Consider the following 18,680-nt stretch of genomic DNA (forward strand, 5'->3'; position numbering starts at 1 on the left):
CTCTCAGGGCTCTGTATACTCAAAATGCAGGCAAATCACAGCTGCTTGTTTGAGGGGGTTTTGTTTTCAAGAGGGCTGCTAGCATACAAAATCAACTCGATTGCTCGGCTTGATGTTCCACTTGTTTTTAATCTTTCAATGAACAGCAGTATACATGCAAAGTAATGTGGGGAAAGCACATCAGTGATTTATTCTGTGTTCTGAAATGTGAGATTAAAAAGTATTACAGAAAACATTTGCTTCTTTTGTGGGATGACAGTGATTTTAAAATCAGAAGTCTTTCGGAAAAGATGGCAATATTGTATATGTCAGTGTTGCTTTTATTCTCAAAGAACTAGATATATTAATACTAGTTTCCTTATAATGATTTTCATTCTTATTATGAACTCATGAATATAAGTCTTTGCTGGACATTCTCAATAGATGAGATTGGCAGCGTCTTGAACAATTTTTTTGTATGATGTGGGATTAACTGATACAATAAAACTCAGCTTCTTTTTTGCAATAGGAGATTCTGAATTGTCAGCCTTGCAATTTTTTTATTTGCAAACTGTCTAATAGTCTGACTAAATATCAGAGTCAATGCACCGGAGAGGGACTTTTGCCCTCTCTAGTGGAATATCTTGGTGGCATTTTGAGCATTACATGCAAAATTCTTCTGTCTGCACATTTTAAACAATTTCATCCATCTCCTTAATTTATTCTCAAGCCTTGTTGCACAATTGGCTGACCTGTCAAGTTTTTAAGAAACCTTTCTCATCTACTTGAAAGCTATTAGGGAAGTCCAGGTTTCTGTAAAGCAAATTTATTCTCCTATAGGAATATTTTCTTTGCTTCTCAGTGTGACTTTTCCTACTGAAATCTGAGATTCACCAGGGAAAGGACCTTACTATGGGCTTCAGATAGCTAGATATTTTTAAAAGTAATTTCCAGAGTTAACACGAGAAGGAAAACAAATAGTAAAATACTGAACCTTTACGAGCAGAAGGTAAGCCTGAACCATGCATGTATTTAACATACCACTGTGGTGCAAATCAAATGTTTCACACATCATTTTAAACACGAAGAGATAGACCATGTTAGATGTGAAAGGCTCAGTATGTCTCCAGTCATCCACTCTTCTACCAAGAACTTGAGGTGATGAAATGTGGCAAAATCGAAGTCTTGGCGCTCCGCAGTGCCGAATGTTTCAGGCTCCCGTCTGTTACTGTCCATGGTGCTGTTTGACAGCTTCTGAAAATGTTATGAAACAGCGGGCCTGCAATTGCCAGTGTTAGAAACAGTCACTCACATTTTCACTAATACATTATGACATCGATCTTCAAATACACTATACATTCCCATCACAATATGTCATTCCCTTACTCTGAATTCTTTTCATGTCAAGCATACTTCCAAACATAGCATTAATTTCTGTGTATTCAAAGCACTGATTCTTTATTAAAGTGTCTCATGTTATTCAAGGCTACATTTTCAGCTTGAATTCTTTTAAGTGGAACTATTAAAAGCAGATGTATGAATCTAAGTAAATATTCTGATCTTAGAAAGATAGTCCCTCCTCGACAAGAATCAGATGCCTTTGAAGAAGGCAGTAAGAGAAGGAGGAACATATGTGGTTTGCATGCAGTTGAGTAAATGACGACTGAAAATTAAGATATGCACAGGAGAAAGCGTAAGGAAGAGAGGAAAAGACAGTAGAAAACAAAATCTAGACTTGACAACAGAGTAATAAAACAGTAGCGTAATAAAAAGAGAAGTCATTCCTGTGCCTAAGCAGTCACCAGATTCTATTAAATTTTTTTGTAGCACTAATCTCATTATCTCTTCACCCATATCGCTGGCCAACACAACTTCTCAGCACCATATTTTTCTTGATACTTCTGTTCCTTTTAACTGTCTTTCTTGTTCTTTCTACCAACTATCCCTCTGACTGGTTAGTTCTTCATTAGGACTTCTTGCCATGTGACAAACATGGAGAAAAGTTCAGAAAATACCAGAGTGAAACAGATTTGTTGACTGGGAGGCTGGTATGTAGTATTCTTGTGAACGCTTTCTTGCTGCCCATCTGCATTATAGCCAACATGACAATTGCGGTAAGTTTCTTCTGAATATCTGAATTCTTTCAAACCTTGTGTAAAAGAGACCAAACCTCACAGCTTACAGACTTTCCCAATCACAGTCAGATAACAAGACTCTAGCACAAGCTTGTGCTGATTTGTCCATCCTACATACGAGTTTGGTTGTGTACACAACTGTCGGAGACTACTCCATTGTTGTACATATTTTCTTTCTAAGATATATAATTATTTCACTCTGAATTAGAGGTCCTTGAGTTGTCTTCATAAAAAGCATCATATTCATTTGATGGCTGAAATTTGAGTTTATGTCCTTCATGATCCTCGCTATCTGCCTCATAATACTGAGCACTATCAATAACAGCTTATTTTTTTCACATTAGGCTAATTTTATGGTTTATGTCTTGTGGATGCAAATCTTGCTGGCATTATTTTATCTTTTAGTTTCTCAGGAGCAAGCAATTCAGAATGCGAAACATTTAGAGGTTTAAGGTTAGCTGCATGACACATTTGGAAAATCTACTTTTCCTTTGAAACAGCTCAATTTTTATTAGATTTCTTGAAGCACTTGAAGCCATTTGTGCCCTACATAACACGGCTGCATAGTACCAATAAAATCAGAAGATAAATGGAACAGGTTCTAAATATTGCAAATTACATTCTGATACAAAATCGATGTCTCTAAAATTCAATTATTAAAATCTTGTAACCTTTTAAATGTCTACAAGGACATGTAGAACAATAGACTCTTTGAAAGCACTAAAGTATTTGAAATATTTTTCTATCATTCTGTACTGCAAACCAGAGCTAAAGTCATCCCTGAAAATCATGCTAGTAATAAACTTAGGGTTCTTTTTATCACTGTACATTACTGATTTGACCACTTGTAAAATTAATATTCTGTATCTTGTGACAGTAAAATATTTTGGAATTTGTGGATACTTTATGCTGCATTGCAGTCTATTGCATTGTGCACTATGTAATTTTGATGTGAACCAAACAGCGTGGTGTAATAAAAATGTGTTACTGTATTGTCCAGCGCTGTACTGCCATGTTCAGTCTCAGAGGTTCTCATTGCAGAAACCGTGCCAAGGCTCTCTTTTTCCTGCCATTTACTCTTCCTCAGTTCTTTATTTTGCAGAAAACTTCTAAGCTAAAGTGAGAATCCTTAGACTTCTTTTTTTTTTGTTATTTTGAGGCCAGGTAGGCCAGATGAAGAGTTCTGAGTTATGGCATTTTCCTAAATATCATGGTCAAGGCCTGAAGCACAAAAAGATAGCTGTCTGTTTTCTAAGCAGTTTACATTAGTGTGAGACATTCAACAGACAGATACATCTGACATATTTGGCAGATGAAGAAGTGTGTCTGAGATCCTTCGTGTAGCTTACCTCCGTCTCTTCTCAGGGAATCAGAATTTGTGCGCATTTTTATATTAATTATTTTGAGGAAATGCCTATTTTTCCATTAGCAATTTCTTCTCAGAACAATTTCTTAACTACATGGACCCAAAATATGCTGTGACTCAGCAATGTGGCAATATTACTGAGATCCAAATTTTGATGTTTTTTTCTTTCCTCTGGTTATGTGTTGATTCAGTGGAAATACCATGGGGTTTCGCTGTCTGGAAGGCAACCCATGCAGAGGTTATAAGTAACTTCCTTGCCAAACTTTTACAAGAGGAGGAGATAAGACCAGTACTGTGTGGTGATTCTCTGACTATGAGAAGGATGTGTTAAGAGGTGACAAGCAAAACTGTGTAGAACAACAGGAATAGCAGAAGAATAAATATAAATGTAGTTTGAATCTGGACAAAGTAGCCTGCGGTGAGGTTGAAATCATCAGATTCTTAGCTATCTTGCCTGATGAAGCTGGTTTTGCCAACATGTATGAAACTGCTTGCAGACTAAACTTGCAGACCAGCCTGGCATTTCAGTATACACAAAATATCACAGGAGAAGGGAATTTGACCAGTCCAGATAAGATTATGTACTATCACATAAAATAATAAACAAAGGAAAAATGTGGAAAGAAAAGAGAGAGGGGACATTGTTGAAAGAAATCATATTTCAAATTTCGCTGGTCTACAATTTATGGCTATTCCAGAGGAACAGCAATTTTAGATAAATAACAGTCAGAAACCTTTAGTGTACAAATGTAGTTCAAAACTTAAATTATAACTGAAGCTAAAGAAAAAAAGAATGCAGCTTCAGCATGTGTCTCAGGAGGAATATTTTCTCCAGTTATTATTACAATTAAGATACTATGTGGTTTACACCAAATTAGCTCGAGCTCCATTACATGAAATACATGAGTTATTTTTACTCTCAACCACTTGGAAGCACTTTTGAGAGTCAGGTAAAAATAAGAAAATATATTTTAAAGTGAAGCTTCTTCACGCTGAGGTCACTAGTAGTTTTGCATTCAATTGAGCAGTTCTTCATTTATCTACTTTCCTAATAGGTGCAAAGGAAAGAGAAGAAAAACTAGGGTTTTGTGCATGAGAAGAGAAAATCACTGGTACTTGGAACTTGCAGGATGAGTTCTGGCTGCTTTTAGGGTGACTATGAGATTCGACATCACATATCTTTAACACAGAGATTTATAGTGTTATCCCAGAGTGCCCTGGTGTGTGAAATAGTTGTTGCTGAGCATCAAAAAATGTTATGAATTTACATGATCTGATCTTCTAACTGAAGATTTCTTTCCAGTGTATTATCCTGATTAACATTTTATCCAGAGTGAATCCACGCTCTGCTATGATTTGGCACTGCCTCGTATAACAGCATATGTGCTGATACATCATTTCCATCATCCCTACCTTGTATTTCAGTATTTCAGTCATAATATAACATAATTAATAAATCTCTAGTTTAAATGTTAATCGATCAATATCAGAATTGGAGGATCAGACAAGTTGTAGTATTCCTACGATATGAAGAGAAAGAAGTACAAGTAGTTTAGTGCTGAATGCCTCTGTTTAATGGAAGAATGATCAATGTCCCTTATAATTTATTGATGTGTTTGTGTTGGTTTGAGCATTTCTGGAAAGAAAAGAGATTTTCACAAGCATTTTAAGTTTGAAGTGTCATTTTAATATCTCAACTGAATTCTAGAGGGAATGTATGCTAACTATTTCCTTTATTCAACATATTCATACTACAGATGCGTATGTCTGTTTGATGAGTAAAATATGTTCCCGTTAAACAGTAAAACATAATATACTATTTTAGCTGTTTTGTGGTATTTTTCTAACTTTATAAAACCATGCATTCTGTTTTCTAGCCAAGCAGATTTCCCATGCATATAGTATGAGACAAACAAGACAAATATATTCAGTCTTATTTAACTTTATCATTGTTTCTGTTATGGAGCTTAAGTTTGAGTCATACACAAAACCAAAGTTGACATAACCACCCTCGTGTATTTTCTATAATATACTACAAATTCACTAGTTTCCTAGTCTCTAGCAAAACAAAGTTTCACAAATATAATCAAAAATAAAAGAATGTCTATAGATCTACAACTGTATTTCAGACAGGAGTTAATTTCAACCTCCTGCTAAAAATGTAACATTGCCAGCGGTGGAGAAAATTACCTATGAAATAATAATGCTTTTATATTAAAATAATTTTTTTTTATTATCTCTTGTTCCCTTGTTAGGAAGGACAGTCCTCAGAGTGCCATCATACCAAAGATTCGCCTCATTAGCGGAACAGACTAGTAGCAAAAGCTTTAAACACTATCTCTGCCTTACCTCCCCACTGTGAAAGGGCTCAGGAGTTCGCTAATTTCCAAGAGACACTTAAGAAAAATATACATGAATAAGCAATTACTGATCAAGTAACTACCCCTTAACTGTGCTATTTTGTGTAGCAGGAGTACCCTTGTTACAGCAGGAGAGAGAAAAGGGCTATAAATTTCAATAGTTCTATAAAAACTCTCTGTAGCATCATATTCATGCAAACCTTACCATGCCTGGGTAAATGATCAGCCTAATTACATTTCTTATATCCATCATAGAAGTCTCATTATTCCCTTCTGTTCCCCCATCTGTCTCTGCACATCTATTTTCTCTTATGATTGGCCTGTAAGATCTTTGGGGCAGGGATTGTTTATTATTTCTATGTACAGTATCTAATTAAGGGGATCCTGGTTTACAACCAGGAATTGTAAGCAGAAGAATAAAACAAATATTTCATAATAGAACTTGCATAAGTAAGAAAATGAGCTATCAGTGAGTTATAAACACTTGAAGACCTCAAGACTTCAGGTTTCAAGCAAATTAAGGCATCCTCTTTAACATATACATAACAAGAGATATCTAGTTAACTTGTGTCTTAATTCAATTTGTATTTTTCCTTATGTCCAGAAGTGCACAATTCACCATATACGTTTTCTATCTGTAAGTCTATCAGAGTGAGATTATCAGAGAATTGTATGATTATTGGTGTTAAAACACTGTTCCGGAAAACATGAAATGCAAATGCTCCTTTGGATCTCTCTACCTAGTCTCCTGGTCTTGTCTGTTCGCAGAATTCTGGGCAGGATACATTTCCAATTGGTTGTCAATTACTCGCAACCCTCATTTTTTGTGCAGACATAGAGATTCTATTATTTGCCTCAGCAGGATGGGATTCTGCCTTGAGTCTGGAAGAATTTCTCTCTCTCCTACTTTGGGATACAAAGGTTTCACTGTCCCACAAAAATGTTAGAACAGTCTGAGGAACAATCTCCTTTTCCTCCCTAAACAGTCTCATTTAAAGAAACAGCAATGTGGCGTTCTTAGAGTAGTGAAGATCTTATGAATAAAATATCCATTGAATAGAATATTGATAAAAATGTCAGGTAAAAATGTCAAGCTGCAAATGTGTTGATACAGACAATAGAGGTCAAGGATATTTTTTACATATATGTTTTTCATAAAATCAAATTCTTCCTGTAATGTCTAAACTGGATATTTGGGACCGAGCTATGGTCTCATCCCTGCTAGCTCATCCTTTGTTGATTTTTGTGTACATGTGATTGCATAAGGTCAAAACGTCAATCTAGGAGCCATGCAGAATTTTTAATGCATCATTTATGACACCTGCCTCTTTGTATGCTTGCTAATTTGTAAGCCTCATAGCAACATTCCTAACTTCTCTAGTTAGAAACTTACATTTCCCTGTGCTTGAGTTTCACACACATTCATGTTTAAAATTTCAGTAATCATAAAAGATGCCAGAGGAAAAGTTTAAGGCTAGAAGAGTTTGTAATAGTAGCAAGAACAGTTGGAGTTTTGAGTGTATGACAGAGGCACAACTTGTAGATATCTTCAAAGCCATGGCTGCTTCAATAATGAAAATATATTGTATGCCTAAGCCCCTCCTATCTAGTGCTGTTGACATCTGGTGAGTATTAATGGTAATCCTCTGGTAATAGTAATCTTGCTAGCATATATATAACTTTGTCGATTATGTAAGAACAACCATGTCTAATATTTCTAAATTACATAATATATTTTACATAGGATTTTATTTTCAATTTTATGAAAATTCCATGCCAAAATGGCTTTTGTCCTGTCTCTGGAAAGTTCTGATATATATTCCTAATCCTCAAAAGATATGAGTTGTTTCTGTAAGAAACAGAAGAGCAGCTGTGTCTCTATGGTGGAGTGATGCCTTCCACATTACATGTTGGAGTCCCGATCCCCTGATATTGTAATGTATAGGACATGCCCTCTTGTATTTTCCTGTCCATTGTGGCTTTCCTTCCAGTAGAAAACAGCATGCGCTCAGCAGTTATTCACACTCAGCTTTTCTTCAATAAGAAGTCAAGATAAGGCAATGAGTCAGACAGCAGGGTTTCAACTCACATGGATTTCTTGGCACTTTGTAAACAGGGTCATGATCTGCCTTCCTCACTTCTGCCTTGGAAGCCTTTGAGTGCTTCAGGTTTTACAAGACTAAGTATCTTCCCCAACTAAGGAAAGATCTTAGCCAGCCATTGTTTTAAAGGTGGAACATAAAAGAACATCCAAGCAGTGCCCAGGAAAGACTGGCCACTGGTAGCTCCAGCAGGAGACTGAATAACTTCTAGGAAATTTTAATCTTAAGATATTTTGGGTCATAGAAAAGGATTTTAGCTAGTACCAATTCATTATTTATGAATAGAGTAAATACGTGACACTTGGGATATGACAAAAGGCATGTGTGGAAATGACTTATTGTATTGAAGATAACATTATTAGTAAGAGGAAATAGGTGAAATAGATTCACAGTTTATGAGCTATATCTTTCACCACTGTTCACAAAACCTTATCAGAAAGTGTATTTCTTTTATATTTAAAGCAAAGAAAGTGCCCTAATATACCTGTTTTTTCCTCAGGCCACACCGTTTCTTGTAGACACTTATAATGCATATGGTATTCTATTTTCTTTTCAATCCACCTGGTTTTCCATAAGTATGTAGGAAGTAAATTATGCCTGACAGGTTTTCGAAAAAGATCCCAAAACCCAAAACCAGTAGAATAGCTGAGTTTTAATGTAAGCAGTAAAAAACTTTATATTCAATATAAACACAAGACATTCTCTAGTGAGTTGTGATTTTGGGAAAGAAAATTAGTTATTTTTAGGCATCTGTATTTTTTATTTAGATGTTTTTTAAAAAAAAATCCCAAACATCATATCAATCCTCCTTTAAGAAAGAGAGGGAGACAGAAATAAAGACTATAATTGCCTGCAATATTGTTATATTTTTTACTTAATTCAATTTAACAATGTAGAATGATTTACACCACTCTTGTATAGGTGAATTTTCAGTTTATAACTGATGAAATGTAAGTGATTGAAAATCATATAAACAACTGAAAATTATTCTTTCCACTGTGTGCTTTCTGGAGCTCAGTGATTTTTCTAACAGTGCAATCTAACCATGTTAACCATGGCAGATGTTGTCTGGGGTGACTCGAAAGGAATCAAACCTATAATAATTAATTCAAGATACTGTGAATAATTCATGTATCTTCACTGTGTGATTTGTTAATGAATAATCATGAACTATCTGGAATTCATTACCTTATAAATATTTATGTATGTTTCATGATTCCATGTCTGTTTAGATTCTTCCAGAGGAAAGAAAAAAGATGCGTACATGCAAAAAGGGAAGCCGAAGAAAGGTGAATCACAAAGATTTCTAGTTATTTCAGAAAGTTATTTCAGAAATGACAAAATGCTAGCAGTCTATCAATTCATTTCTTTGAGGTGATTACGTAAAAAGAAATATTTAGGTCATATTAAAGCAAGTGACTTAGAGAAAAACCTAGCTTAATTCTCTGATTGTTCATGTATTTACACCTGTATAAACTGTAAAGGGATAATATGTCATCACAACTTTATGTATTTATGGCAGCAACATAAAAATTTAAAGTGAAAGTTTCAAGAACATGAACCTGAATTTCTAGAGGCTAATTTGGTTTCGATGTACAATATGTTTATGTATCACTTCACTGTTTAGTGTGTTGTGATTCACAATCAGGGCAAGATGGTTGTTTAAAGTTGTACTATAAAACTAAGTTTTTCGTGTCATGCCTTTGTAAACTAAAAAAAATTCTTCATTAAAAGATTCTTAATTTTTTCCAATCAGATAAACATTCTCTTTGACTACATATAAATACTTAAATCATTTCAGCAGCAGGTAAGAGTGTAAAATCTGTTTACATTGCATATGTTATCTGGCTGCACCTCCTCTAAGAAAATGGAACCAAAGTTTAATCCTCAAGCAATTGCAGGAATTATTTTGTAGACTCACAAAGTATTTATCCATGAAAATAAATGTCAGTACTATTTATTTTCACTGTGGTGAAACACTAAATCACTTTGGTGGCATTTTGAATTATTTTTTTCTTATTCTTAATAGGACATGAAACATCAACTTTGATACTGCAAGATTTGCAAAAAATTGTATATTGTACTTGTAAACTATGAGATTCCTTCTTTAAGAAGAAAGATAGGATAACAATCTGGTTGGTATTAATGAAGAACTTAATGATCTCCTGCTGTAACAAAGAGCTTCCTGGAAGCAGCTGCTGTGATAGTAGAGGTTCTGGTAGCAGGTGAGAAGCAGGTGTTGAGGAGTCATGAAAGGAGAATTCTTGTGAAGAAGGGATTTGACTTAGGAAGGTCATAGAGAAGAGTGAGAAATGGTTGCCAGATGTCTAATTCAACTTTTGGTCATCCATTCAGGAGAGAGGAAGTGTTTGTACTGATTCTGTTTACTTTTGAAGGGCAAGCAGTGGCAAAGGTGCCAGGATTTAAGGCATAATGGACTGCTGAATAATTGAAGGAAGTTATTATTTGTAATTTCCTGCCTCTCTGGGAGAGGAGAGATATTAAATGCAGTATGTCAGCTGTGGCTTAAGGCTCTCAGTGGCTACTTCAAGTATGGGTATTCTGAGATGCTCTTCAAATCAGAGTACAGCTTTTCTTGCTGATGGAATTATGGACATCTACCTGTTACCGCACGCATCTGCTGCTTCTGGATGTGATCACCTCCTGCAGATGTGAAGAAGATATACGGCCTGTCTTTTGGAAAGATGAGGTACTGTTGCTATAGTTTAATCATGATAAATGCAAAGATTTGCTGATATGGACCAGGTAGTGCAGAAGTGTTGTGGGTGTTGACTGTGTTTTTCTGCCTGAGCTAAAAGACCTTGTCCACAGCTCCTCAGGGTATGGTATAGGGAGCCTTGAACAGCTGTGGGTGAGTGATGAATTGCCCTTTTGGAATGAACAGCTCTCTAAATCTGTTGTACAATTTCTGATGACATTAATAGCCCCTGTGTTGTACTGGCCTGAAGTCATATTGTCTTAGTGCTTCTGGATGAGAAGAACGGAGAAGCTAAGATATGTTGGCTGTGAAAGATTTCTTTGGGTTTGGCTTTTTCTCTGTTTTGCTTGTTCAGTCACACTGGTTGACTATTTTAATGAATGAATGTAGTAAATCAGAAACAGCAAGTTATTTATATCTCTACAGCTACTCAGTTTCACACACTACTGCCTCGACACGCTGCTGTCCCAGCCCTTCATAGTAATCTGAAACTTATTTAAGACTTTGTGGGCTTGTAAACAAAATCAGTGGTCATGGAAGGTAAAGCGAACAGAGCACAGCTCAATGGATGCACACATCGTTGAAAGCCTCCTGTGTTATGCTGTCTAAGCTGTGATGCTGGGGTGCTTCCTGAAAGTGGCACAAGGAACTGATTTTTAATGGTGTTAGCTGGACAAAAAGCTGCCAGATTCAAACTAAATTGATGTACTTGAATGGCAGGAAGCTGAAATGGATCTTTACCTGCAATTTAAAATACTGGTTGTATGTTGCACTATCTATGTCTTGTGCAGTTTAAGTTATAAAACTAATAAAAGGAACTATTTAGTGTGTCAAAATGTAGAGTAGCTCATTGGATCTAAATCCTGAATCTGAGGATGGTGTATGGGAAAAGGAAAAGCCTCTGCTGTGTAAGAGTTATGGCAATAACTACAGGGGCCAGGCTGCTCTTTATCCCTGCTTTATTTGTTGAATCTGCCTTCCAAATCATCAGAGATGTACAAGTCAAATTTAATAGTAATTAAACATTTTTAAAAGTACGCATTTTTCTCTCAATTTATAATCCTGTAGATTAAGTTACTCCCATATAACGCATTATCCTTTTCTACAGAGTTAGCAAAGTTAGCAATGTCTGTCCAAGAGGGCTCTTAACAATGTCTCTATTTCTCCTACTGCTGTGAGTAAATGGTATTTACTTCCTGGGTTTCTCTAAGGATGCTTAATCGGTCCTTTCTTGCCCTAGATAACTGTGTGTAAAAGCTGATTTGGATCTTTTCAATTGTTGATCTTCATCACTTTCCCTGTCTTAGAAGCAAGCTGTCTCTTATGTTCTACTATCTGGGCTCTCTGCCAGGTTCCTTCAATACTTAACAAGGTAAACGCTGAACAGATGGGTTGGGTTTTTTTTTCTCTATATAATATTTTTTGCTTTGGTGTTATTTGCCATTCATATAAGAAGTGGAAATAAAACTTCAGTGACATATTTTAAACTTTTAAAATAAGTTTAATTCCTTTCAAACTTTCCATCTGAATTTTTTTTCTCCTGAAGATAGGCAATGTTATTATTTCCAATTAAGCATAATTTCTTAAATGTTTATAACAATCTTATTAAGACCAATATCTGTGCCAAAGAAAGTCTAAGTCAAATGTGTGATTAAAATTGTGTGTTACTGCTAAAGGACTGTTTGCATATGGACAGTTAATGAAATTCATGGGAAGTATCTATAAGCATAAATGAAAACATTTGTTTTGGTTAACAGAAGCTAATGTGTTAGATTTTTAGGGGCTTCTGAAATACATTTTAAATACCCTAAGTGAGGAAACTACTATGCTTATATTTTAAGATTATTTGAGCCACATTTACTTTTCCTGAGGCTTTTGCTTCACCATCTTTTTGCAGGAATATTTAGAGAGTTAGTGTGCAACTGTGGAAATACACTTTTTTACTGAGCATTTGTGTAATTTGGTTGTGACAGTTGCTGGATTCTAGCTACTCTACTACTTCCTTACTCCTTTTAGAGCTAGAAAGAAAAGAAGTAAGTTTGGGAGGCAGGAAGAGAGTAGAAGGGATTTTTATGGAGGGGGGAGATATTTCTAGTGTAAAACATAAAAAATTATTCATTTCTTACTTATTCTCATTTATCATAATACTGTTTATTGTCTTTGTTATTCCTATTTAATGCACATACTTTAATGCAATATTTTATTGAGGAGGAAAAAAACACAAAGAAGGCTTGTGATGAAAAGCAAAAGGAAAGAAAAAGCACTTTTGAATCTAAGAATTTTGTACCAATTTTGGCTTGTCTGGAGTTAATTTTCCTCATAGTACCTTCTGTGTTGCTATGTTTTGGATTTGTGACCAAAACAGTGTTGATAACATAGGGATGCTTTAGCTGTTGCTGAACAGTCCTTATATTGTGTCAAGGCCCTTTCTGTTTCTCACACTGCCTTGCCAGTAAGTAGGTTGGAGGTACATAAGAAACTGGGAGGTGACACAGCCAGATGGCTGACCACAACTGACCAAAGGGATATCTCATACCATATAATGTCACGTTCACCAATAAAAGCTGGGGAACGCGTGGATGATGGGAAATATGGCATTTGTCTTCCCCAGTAATTTGTGCATGAGGGAGCCCTGCTTTCCTGGGAATGGCTGAAAACCTGTCAGCTGATGGGAAGTAATGAATGAAACGCTTTGCTTTGTCTTTTTTTCAAAGCCTTTATTTTACCTATTAAACTGTGGTTATGAGTTTTCTCAATTTTACTCTTCTGTTCTCTCTTTCATCACACCAGTGGTAAAGGGAGGAAGGGAGCAGCTGTTTGGGACTTAACTGTTTCCTGGGGTTAAACCACAACTGCAAAAATGAGCAAACTAACCTGAAAACAGAAAGATATGCAAGGTTGTAGACTGACTTCCTTTCATAGTGGCTGGTTAAATTAATTGCTTAGAAAAGTACAAAGCAGCATAGAATTGGCATATTATTTTCAGTCTGTGGGCACAAAGCTACACATTAGGGGGTTGGTGGAGTGGAGATAGGCATATTTCAGGCTGTGGATACCTTTTCATTTTTTTTTAAGACAAAAGAAAGGTCCAAAGAAGTACTCTCAGTGGCAGAAAGTGATTTCAGAGTTGCCTCCTCTGCCAGTCTTTACCCTGTCAGGACCCTTACCTGTGATTCTTCGTGCTACTTTCTAAACTGACCATTTCAAGATTAGATTTTTGGTTCAAATGATGATTTCTTCTCTCTTAATACATGGCTTCAAAAGAAAAAAATTAATTAGAGCCTGTTTAACTGAAGCTTTAGTCTGTATCAATCTACAATGCTGCACTACAGATAATTTAAACTCTTACTTGCATTGCTGCAATAAATACTTCAGTAGTGTATCTTGAGCACTTAAGTTAATAAGTTAATTATGTTAATCTTTTGCTGATGTCATAAGTTAGTCTCAAACCTGTCTTCAAGACAGCAGAAGTTTAATAATTTTATTGGTATAGTCCATAAGTATGTTGCTTTAGTGTTATGTTTTTTACAGAGGAAAACAATTCTCGTTTTATGCATAGATTTCATAGAGCTAAAGAAAAGTTAAGACAAATTTTCAGCTAAGAAAATGAGGACCGTAGAATCTGTGAGTGATCATTGCCACTGAAAAGCCATCCAGTCATTTGACATGCTAAATATCACTTTAGTTAACTTAGTCCAACTAAGTTTAAGAACCTCTGATCCTGGACTAGAGTTTAAAGCGCTGCAGACAATTGAGGTCACAGTTAGAGGCTTAGTAACTCTTCAGAAATCTACCAGGTTTTTATTTGCAGCTACCTGAAATCTATAGAAAGTCTAGCAGTCAGAATCACTAGAGCCAGAAAGCACCAGAGTGTTTTCATTGTTTAGCAAAACCCCTTGAGGAAAACCAAGTTGAAGAGAAAGAAAGGCTACATGAGGACTAAGGGAAGGCTTACAAGGAGAGCTTCAAATGAGCCCTTCTTTTATTTTCCACTTTAAAAGTACCTTTGAAGAAATTATGTTATGTACCCGCAGAAAAGCAGGCATATGCTGTGAAAATTATTGCCTGCTTATTGCCTTGTTTGTACCTGCCTTTCCTCTATTTTTTTATACCTTTCTTCCAACTTAGCTTTGCTGAATATGTTTGCCTCTGTTATCCTTAGATTGCAAATTCTGTGTCACAGAACCCTCTCTTTATAGTTGTATGCTCCAAATTTGATGTGGTTTAAGTCCTACTTTAGAGGCCTGTTCAAAGACGGTTCAGAGAAAAGCTGTCACCTTGAGAACACAACTTTGCTTTGTTCTCAATCTACAAATCTCCACTATCTGGAAAATGAATTTCAATGTAGTCGCTCTTGAGTACAATTTGTGGCAGAAAAACTTGTGGGTTTTTTTCTTGATTGATAAATTCCAAGAATTTGGTCATGTGTAACTGATCAGTCATTTATCTTGACTTTCCATGGTGTTTTTGTTCTTGTTTGGTTTTGTTGGTTTGTTTTTGGTTGTTATTTCCCAGGCAAGAACTGGGAGCTGAGACCCAGTGGGTGGAGGGTTCTAGGTGAAAATAGTACAGTCGAGGCCCAATTGGTGCACTGAGGGACTTGGCACCAGGTTCAAAAAAATATTCATGATATTGATTGCAGGAACACTGAGGTGCTCCAAGTGGCCCACCACGGTCATTGCCCCAGCTCTCTGTTTGACAGAAGTTTCTGCATTTACTAAATTTACTGTATGAGATATTCCTGCTATCTCTTGTTTGCACTGTAGGCTATAGGAGAAAATTGCTTTTCTGTGTCAGAAATATAGTTTTTACAAACAGGATATCACAGAACTCTGGATATTTTCCATACTTAAACTGTTGAGAATTATAAAGAGGAACAAGTCTGTGTCCCTAGTACAAAAATAGCAACCTGCTCCTTATCTTCTGACTTTGGTACCACACCTCTATGCCTCCAAGGTTCAATAACTTTGCATCTAGCAGAGCAGGTATATCAACAAGTATTGTCCTGCTAGAGCTTTTACTTGTCTTTACCTCCTTTAGATAAATTAATAACAAGTCTCGTATTTCTTCCTGTAACTGCAGAATGCAATTGCAACTGAACACAGACTTACTGTCATTGTGCTGCTTGGTTGCTACAGAATACTCACGTTTCTGGGCTGTAGTTGGAAAGGGCTTGCAGTGAGGGAAAGGATGTAGGAAAGATGCTGTCTTACTCAAATTAAGAGCTCAAGCCTATTGTCTTGGCTGTCAGCAGCTGAACTTTCTTGTGAAGAAGTGAAGTGTATCCTTCTGTTGGTTTAAACTGGTACATATGCTTGCCTGCTTGTTAAAAGGAATTTCATGCTGAGAGTACATGAGGCAAATGCTCATAAAACTCACTGGCCTACTGGGTAGGGTGAAGATGTTAACTTTAACCTACCTGAAATGTTCATCTTTTGACACTCAAAAATCTTAGATGGCAGAGATAATGTAACTTTAAATACTGTTAGGGCATTTAATGTTTTAGGTTATCTAGACTAATTATACAACTGTGTAACTTCAGTTTAGCAATCCTTCTCACAAGAATTGTGGATAGTTCCTCTGGGCGAGACCTACAGAATGTTTTTAAACTTCCAGTTATTTCAACATTGTGAATACAACTGGTAAGACAGACATAATACTGATGGAAAATACCTATTTATTTTTCTTTCAGTGTCTCTGAAGACAAGTCTTATTTTTGTAGTGCTTAGCAGCATGATTTGTGACTACTGGGGTGGGAGGTAGGCTTCGATCCAAGACTAATGAAATCAAATGTATCCTGCTGAAACATATTAGAAGTCTGGAAATCTATAATCTAACAATTGGAGTGTCTAGTGAAGGCTCACCAAGACTCTTAATTATCTTCTGGAATTCTAAGTGGGTGAATATCTATTTAAACCCTATAGAATGGTTAATAGCAAGGTCTTAAATGTAAAGTTCACTATTTTCTGCACAGATCTCTCAAAGGAGGGGAGAAGATAAAATCTGTTCTAGTCTTTGTTATACAGGATAATTGATCACCTCCTGGTAACTGAAACTTCACTTACTTTGCAAAGCGCAAGAGGAATCCTATATTTTAGCCATGGTACTTGTTTGGGTTTTGGTTGGTTGTTTTTTCTGGTTGTTTTTTACATTATTGGCAACTGCTTTATCCTGAAATGCCCTGGAAAATTGCTAAATGTGAAAAAAAGGTATAATGGCAAAGGAAGGAATGATGTACCACAGGGACAAGCAGTATTTTACCACACTCAAGGACTGTAAATTGTGAAATGTGGGGGTTTCAGATATCAAATAATACAAATACTGGATTTTTAAGTATATAAAGTATATACATTCACAAGCTTTTTGGAGTGTTTCCAGGGAAAGGCAACAAAGCTGATGTAGGGTCTGCAGCACAAATCTTATGAGGAATGGCTGAGGGAACTGTGGTCGTTTAGTCGTGAGAAAAGGAGGCTGAGGGGAGACCTTATTGCTCTCTACAGCTACCTGAAAGGAGATTGTAATGAAGCAGCTATCAATCTCTTTTCCTAAGGAACTAGTGATAGAATAAGAGGAAACAACCTCAAGTTGCATCAGGGGAGGTTTAAACTATGTATTAGGAAATATTACTTCATCAAAAGCATTGTCAAACATTGGAACAGGCTGCCCAGGGATGTTGTCAAATCACCAGCCCTGTAGGTATTTAAAAGATGTGTAGATGTGGCACTAGGCAATGTGGTTTAGTGGTGAGCTTGCCAGAGTTAGATTTAGGGCTAGGAGTATGTAAATGAAGTTTAGCAAAGAGCAGATAATCTTAAGAAAACATTAAAGTGAAATTTTACAAAAATGGTGACCCACCTACTGTTATGGTCACAGATCTTCATTATTAACATCATAGCCATTATGCTTATTCTACAGACAGAAAGTTAATAAGTGTAAAGGACGTATCAGAGAGGTTTCACTGCAGGTATACAGCTATTTGCAAGGGTCACACTTGCACAATCAAAAGTGAATTTTCCGGTTTTGTTTGTTCATTTCAATCAATATTTGGATAAAGAGAAGGTATGTTAGTTTTTTATTTCCCTCTAACTCTCCTCCATGAGAAAGTAGGAGATACCAACAAAAGCCGAATCAGTGCTAAACTTAATTGGAAAGGAGTGAGATAAGTGGCAATAAAGTCTTAAAAGAAATCTGAAGACTTTTTTATACTTTTAAAAATAGGAGTATCTCCTTGGGAATGAGGTATTTACTAGGGGGACTGATGTTCAAACATGCTATCTGAACCCTAGAAGTGTTCTTTCCCAGCTAGTTCTTTCCTCTGTAAGAAACTGTGAGTGTAATTAGGCTGCCAATGAGAATTTATTTGTAGGAGTTTCACAGACAAAGGATCATAAACATAGATTCATAAAATGTAACCCTCTGTAATCACCCACATAAAGCAAAATACCTTTAGCAGAAATTGTAACAAACAGTTTTAGCATCCCTTCCCACCCCTTACTAAGACATGCTTGTACCTAATAGGATTAACTTTGCAAGTGTTGCTGTTGTTTTCTGCTGTGGAAAAGTAATGATATCTTTCCCTCATGCCTATATTTTGAGGTTAACGTAAAGTCAAATTTGAGTTGGAAGATGTGGTCAACTTCTTGTCAAAAGCAAATCTGGTTTCTTAATCTTTGCAGCCAAAATCCTTCTCTAGAAAATTACAGTTTGTTTTCTGAAGTTATATTTGTGCCACCTCCACAAACTCCTACTCCCTAGCCCTCACTCCCGGGGTCTAATGACATTAATCACTGTTAAAACAGAAAGTAGTGTAAAGTGCAGCAAAATTACACCAATCTTAATGAAGAAATATCGTATGGTGTGCACAGACAGTGTTTAGCCTGATGGAAAATTACACAATAATTCCATTGACCTCTACTTTTAAAGTAGCTGTTTTGATGTCAGTGTAGTGTCTGCTTTCTGGAAAACATAAAGTGAAGTTTTAATTAGTGTTTGGTTTTACTGAATTTGTTATTAGGGGCT

At 36.1% G+C, this 18,680-nt stretch overlaps 1 protein-coding gene across 2 annotated transcripts in view; it reads left to right on the forward strand.

Moving 5' to 3' along the window:
- Positions 1-18,680, forward strand: part of DGKB (diacylglycerol kinase beta) — a 475,249-nt gene that overhangs the window by 33,695 nt on the left and 422,874 nt on the right. The window contains exon 1 of one of the 2 annotated variants that reach the window (XM_054059512.1): positions 15,812-15,816. The exons of the other annotated variant lie outside the window; for it this stretch is intronic. The gene's annotated coding sequence lies outside the window, so the exon portion shown is untranslated. Of the gene's footprint in view, positions 1-15,811; positions 15,817-18,680 lie in introns of those variants that run through there. 2 annotated transcript variants of the gene reach the window in all.

The sequence above is a fragment of the Cuculus canorus genome, chromosome 2 (genome assembly GCF_017976375.1).
Source record: "Cuculus canorus isolate bCucCan1 chromosome 2, bCucCan1.pri, whole genome shotgun sequence".
NCBI lineage: Eukaryota > Metazoa > Chordata > Aves > Cuculiformes > Cuculidae > Cuculus > Cuculus canorus.